Here is a 7175-nt window from a genome sequence, read left to right on the forward strand (position 1 = left end):
CCGTAAACGCGTCGAGACGTCACTTCAATATCAGTTGTAAGTAGGTATACTACTTTCAGAAGGTCTGGAATACACACTATTGTTAAACAATGATTCGATTAGGATATATATCTTACAAGAATAAATCTATGTTATTCATATAAACAAGTTTCGTATAACCATATAAATATCGCAAATACAAACAATACGACTAAACCGCACCAAAACCAGTACAAATATCAAATATATATTCTTAGCGTATTCAAATCTGTAATTCATGTTCAAATACAAGAAAAAATAGTTTAAACTTTACAAATCAGTCCTTGACGGAATCATCATATTTACTAAACATTTTAAGCCGCCTGTCTGTTGTGTAGGCAGGCAAGTGATATGATAAGTTCTTTATACAACATGGAATATAAAATTTATAATAAGTATTCATGTATAGAGGCGGCAACTATAAATGGCTCGTATTTGTGTAAGTCTTAGATATCAAGTTTTTGCATTTTGTAATAACACCACACCAGTGTAAATTGTTTATGCTGCGAAAACAGATGAGTAACTACAGATGGGTGTCTTTGTGCATGTGACTTTAATGTTTATGAAACCCCGACGCCAGCATTAATTTACTTAGCGCGGGCCGCGGAGTAACTTTAAAAAAACCCAGATTGTAATACTAAACGTTAACTTAAATTAAGCATTAAACAATCTCTAAACTACTGTCATTTATTAAAAACATAATATTTAATAGCAATCTGGTTCACTTTCGATGTAGACCAAATTTCGAGATCTAGCTGTGATTTCCATATAGTTTCAGAATTCGAATAACTTTACGAGCTTCACTATACCACAAACTTGTGCTAAAATTACTACAAGTCAAATTATGTCCTGGCAAATTATTGGCGCGACAAACCGTGGGTGTTGGTATAAAATACTTTGTAACCGGCGAATACAAACTGGCATTGTGATTGGCACATCATGGTTATAAAAGCTGTTTGAAGCATACGATTTATGTATCAAATATTGTTTTATATTAAAAGCAGATTTGTAACACCTGCTCAGCCCACAATAGTGATTTTGTTGACTAACCATGAGTGAAATTAAAGCCTTAACAAAAAATACAGGTATTTGGACGGGAAATAAAAAAAAACATGCTTACATAGACGAAACATTAGGTTAAGGAGAATTATGGCACCAAAACCTGCTCTCTATTCATCATTATTTTGTAACCAACGGTTTATGAAAAAAAATAACTTGCTACTTAATGAGCCAAGAAACGGTCTCACGTTCAAGTGTTCAATAACAGCAAACGCATCAAAGACTTTACGAGGAAACAAGCTAATATTACTTCTGTTATTTCAAATAACTTGCAATATACATATATTCAGTGGGAATTGTAATTGGAAACTGAAGTTTTTCACACCTATATTTTGCTTAGTGTGTCTTTAAAGTACTGACCTAAGACTAGTGGCTGTTGGCACGTAGTCTATAACAAGTATAAAGAATTCATATACAATACCTGCCTATTTACCTCTATAAGCATTTGCATAGGCCTTTTCCAGTTTTGAAAGAATCCTTCACTGTTTGTCATTTGTGTTTTATAGTAATCAATATCAAGAAAATGACATTTCTCGTCCCGAAAATAATAATGTAAGAACTTAAATGGAAAGTCCTAAAATCAGAGAGATATATATCAGATATAGGCACACGGCAAAATGTCACTATTAGATGTCATGCTGTCTGTTTCATTCGCAAGCGAAATGTAGAGACAGATATAGGTACCTACAAGAACGTCATTTAGGTAAGTGTCGTTCTTTACAACGACTGTTAAGGTCCGTCTGATAAGTCCACGTGGAGAAAATTTTAGCCCAAATTGAGTCGTTACAGATTTGTCATCATGACACCCACTCGGCAACTTAGAAAGCTCCTCTGTTCATTGTCAAAGACAACATGCTATTATATTATCCACAGACAATGTATTCACGAACCGATTATGACGATGTTATTGCTTTGACTTCAATATTAATTGCTAGGCGGAGACCCTGACTTATATGACACAGCGACACTGCTCTGGTGGTCTTATCCAGTGGTTAACTCAGGTTAATAAATCATGTCCATGACTTATTTTATCACTTCTTGGTGCTGCATATGTACTGCCGATATCGTTATATACCTACACAGGATAGGGGTATAACATTCCCAAACTTTATTGCGAATAATGTAAGCTCTATGAAGAAGGAATAAGATCGAATTTGGGTTGTTTCAATTGCCTTTTTGGTGCGATATCGGCAGTGAGAAGCAGGGGAAGAGGTCGAGGCTATCTACTGATACACGTGAACCGAACAGCGGTGGGTTGACTGAGCCCCAAATGACAAACATACAACTTCTGATATACAAGATTTGGATGAACGTTAACCAGTATTTATTTATAGATATCAACTGCCGATTTTGCAAAAGACATACATTTTTATTATTTAAATACCATTCATGATGACGACACAGAAAATGGACACTAGCCTCGATATCGTAAACTAGTTTAAGCTTACGGAAATTGCGACAAGAATTTAGATAGCAATTATTAATAGAAATAACGAGTAGAAAGTAAAAGTTGGAATTGCGGCGTATACTAGAGTGGCAGTTATTTCCTTTTATTGGATGCCAGGAATCGTTTATAACTCTAAGTTAACAGGATTCACAAAAGTGGGAGTGAGTTGTGCGCTCCTGTCTGGTTATATCAGGGCCCGCTCGTTATACAACTTATAACCGGTTACCAAATGACGTCATCAGCGATTCCTCGATGTGCTTTGTAAAGTCTCGGTCCAAAACATCGCGGCGTCGCATCGCGCATCGTGCCGATTCTCAACCATGTTTCATGCCATGAAATAAAGATCAAGCGGCTATGAAAGCGATTGGACTATGAAATTAGCACATAGATCGAAGCATTTAATTACGAAGAGAACTTATCTATATAGACCAGAGATCTGTTATGTTAAGTTGGCGGAACTTGTAAAACGAACGCATGCTGTATGTGTGCAAGAAATTTTAATGGTTTTTCTAAGTCTGGCGTCCTAACAGGGACGGGTTCTGGTAATGGACACGAGTTATACAGCATGATGCAAAGAAGCTACATTACAGGCTGTTCACTTAACATAATCGTGTATAAACTAATGAGATGTTACGTGGAGCTGTATTTTCCGCTACCCTCGCAAGGAATCGGGTTTTCCAGCGGAATAAAGAAATTACCTGATCATGAATTCTTATTCCACATTGGTATGGGAAAGGCTTCTTAGATGAGCACTCCTTCCTTATAGTACTGGTTCATAAACTAAAGTGATGTTTGTTTTGATTGGACTTACATTTAATGTTAAGACTATACATTTAACTTGCATAAATGAGGTTTCACTGTCTATCTGTTTGTAGTCCACACATCACCAGGCTGTATCTTATGAACTGTGCTGGCCTAGTCGTTGAAACACTGTTTTCACAGACGATGTATTTATATTGCGGACCCTTAAGAGTCGCGAGACTATCTCGTACTTGATCGGTTTTTCATTAAATCTTCACTCATTGTTGGTGAAGTAAAAAAGTGATTTCATTACATATACTACAAACCTTTTATTTCCTAATTTTCATTATGTAGCATAGTTCAATTTCTGTGTTACTTATTTACCCCTTAAAAAGAACTTTAACATAAGCCAAAGGATTCTTTAAATCAGATTCAAATCTCTACGTAAATGCAACCTTTTTTAGTTTCGAAGCTCGTTTTACATAAAGGAACTTTCCATCCTGTGTTTATATCAGACGCACGATCTGTTTTTTTCATCCCTACGCAGTTGCCGGTCTCAAAGAGTTTATGGTTGGCTCACCTTAAAAACCTTAAAAATATACCATGTGGAAAAAAAACGTTACATTGAATTAGGAACTTGGTATTCAAAATATGATTTACAAATATAAATTTCGTTTAATATGATTTCATTACCAGATGGACGTCACCAATACGGATACAAGCAAATACGTACTAAGTTAGTTTCATAATATACATCCTAAGACAGAAAAGCGTTCACTTTTACTTTCGGTGCAACCGCACCGTCCTCACTTCCCTCTCAAGAAGAGGAGGGATGGGCAGTGTCTCGGTCTCTTTTCTTCTTGTTTGTGTGTTGCAGTGCTCTCTTTCCACCTTCCCTTTAGCATCATCCTCGGTCATACCAGTTTTGTTCGCGCTTAGTCATCGCGGGTCAGAGATAGTGGTTTCAAATGTCATTACGTTACTATCGGTCTCAATAGCGCTCAGCCAGTCAGCGCCATTTAATTTTAATTCACACGTAACGTATCCATGTAACAAGACTACGAAATAATCTCATAGAATATTATGATGCAATGTGAGTTTTGCCTTGACTTAAACGTCTTATATAATGCGATCGATACGTGTGTATTTTTCCAAAAAAAAATTGAAGCGATGCTTTTTATGACGTTAGCCCCTTTTTTATGACAAAATACATAAATGGAGATCACGTTTTTCAAACAAAAAATGACCGATACCATCCATAAATATAGTTTCATAAGTAAAAAAATATTATACCTGGTGATGCTAATTAAAATCTTTTGAAGTTTTGATGGGAGTTGAAACATGTTCGACTTTTCAAATATAAATGAACATTGATTAATGTTTTAGAAGCATATCTATTATGTTAATCATGAGCAATTTTTATTCCTGTCCTAGTTACGGCAGTGTGCAAAAACCTCTGACACATTTACAGTTAATGAGATCGGAAGCAGATTCCCGGTGCTTGGGCATTGCACAAATTTAGTGAAAAAGTATTACATGTATACTGAAGTTCCATAGCTTTAAAATGAAGATCATTATTTAATCTATTTCCTTACAAATGAATCTATTAAATGCATACTATGATAGGATCATAATAGAAAAATGTTGTATAAAATCAAGAATAAAATGTTGACACGCAAACAATGTTATAATTAATAATGTCAAGTTCTTCATAGGTATACGAATGTCCATTAGGTTAATATCAGAGTGCGACTCCCTCGCGTGATCACAGTTCACAATACGCTACAAGCTGCTATTAAATGTTTAACTATTGTTTAAAGGTCCATCAAACGTGTTTATAGTGTGTTAATAATGAAATCAAATACTGATTCGAGTTTGTTGTTTTATGATACTACTAGCTTTTGCCCGCGGATTTGCCCGCTTGGATGACAATTACAGCTGCAGAAAGCTTTATTCTTCTTAAAAGAAGTCAATTTGTTAATCCAAACAGTTAGCTACCTCCCTACCAAATTTCATCGTCATTGGTCCTCCTATTTATGCGTGAACACTACACTACACCATAGTTTACAGTTATAACTGTTCATTCAATTCAGTAGTACAAACATAAACGTAGTAGTATATTAATTAATCTTATTTTTTCAAGAAATCTCGTGCCATAATTATAGTACCAATACCATACCTACGACTCCGAAGTGGTCACAATGTTAGTTATGTTTTAACTCCATCAGAAATTCGCTAGAAATATTTTGTAAGGCAAAAAACGTGCCAGGTTGGTTAGTTGGACCATAAACAAAATAGAATCCAACATTAATATCCGAGTCCATCAATCTATGTTCCACATGATCTGATGACAACATAAATAAATGTTAAACTCTTTCCGCAATCTCCGAAAACACAAAAGTGCGTAGTAAACGCCCTTGATGTAAAAAATACACCATGATAAAAGAAACAGCCTGAAATGTTAGCAAACACAATCTGAATATGAAAATCACAAGACATTTACAAATGACAGTTGAAAAATATTCAAGACAACGCAATAGTATTTCTGTTCTAAATTTTAAATTGGTAACGGCCGTGTTACATTAATTTCATAGTAAAAACAGTAGGATTTTGTGATATTACGTAGCCACAGATGTTATCTGACCACTATAAAGCCATTGTGTTCGAGACTTTCGGTTAATTTGCGGTATTATTTACATAATAAATTATGTCGTGCTTGACGTTTGTCCACGGGTTTCTACTCCTGGGGCCGGTTGTGATATAATATCTTGATGACTCGAACCAAAACAATAAGTAGAAGAGCGCCATCTATACTTAAACGGAGGTACTAAACATATGGAGAGGGTCCTGCGGCCAGTGGGTAATACAATGGGGCCAAAATTAAAAGTTTCATAAGTTTTAAGTCTCATGCCGTCTTTTTCTTTAGATAGATAGACATTTCAGATCGTTCAAAAGTTTTTTTTTCTCTCAGATTGATTGCTTTTCTTTCAGATTTATGAGGTGTGCTAGATGAAAAAGCCTATTTAACAGAAAAACGTCATCATCAAGATATGCAATTTCGGATATCTTGCTAAATATCATATAGAAAAGCAGTACACACGACAGACTTTGAAAATGTATCTTCCAAAACTCATACAAAGACCACCGCTAAGACGAAATATGAACAGGATAATAATGGTAATTAATTTTCGGTGGAAACGTCCGAGTTCCTTACAAGCATATTTATCTTTTATTAAAATCTGGAACTTATTCGATCTGACAACGTCGCATTTCGAGTGTGCTGCAACTTCTCATTGATCCGAAAGCTATAGATTCTGACATTTATCAGATACCCCTTTTTTGGTTTGTTCTTATTACGAATATTTTTTAGAATGAACCACCTGATTTAATCCTTTAATGGCATCCCGACTTCCAACATATTGACGTACTTTGGTGCTAACAAGGTTTTAGCAAGATTGTTTTTGAGCAATATTTTTTAATACATCGTGGAAGTATTTTTTTAATGTTTAACGTTCAGTGCACTCTTCATTACACTGTTAAAGTTCGTTAAATGACAGTTTCCTGCTTTTCTATTAACTCCATAAAATATTTATCTTAATTAGAATTCGACCAGATTTAAAGTTCAGTGACGTATATCTAAGTTATCTTACGCACAAGTTATCTTTATATCAATTAACTTTTGACACCATACCATTTAAATTCGATGATAATAAAATGCATACTTATTAGATACCAATATCGGCTTCGTTTTCAGATCAAGGGTATATTAATGCACAAAGTATTTAAATATTTGATAAACATCAAGGATTATTTTTTATTATTTCATATTAATTAAAATATAATGCTACATCATTTTGATTGTATACTTTATTTTCGTTGTTCGTTTTTCTTGGCTTTGTTTTACGTCTAA

Source organism: Trichoplusia ni, chromosome 7 (genome assembly GCF_003590095.1).
Source record: "Trichoplusia ni isolate ovarian cell line Hi5 chromosome 7, tn1, whole genome shotgun sequence".
Classification (NCBI taxonomy): Eukaryota; Metazoa; Arthropoda; class Insecta; order Lepidoptera; family Noctuidae; genus Trichoplusia; species Trichoplusia ni.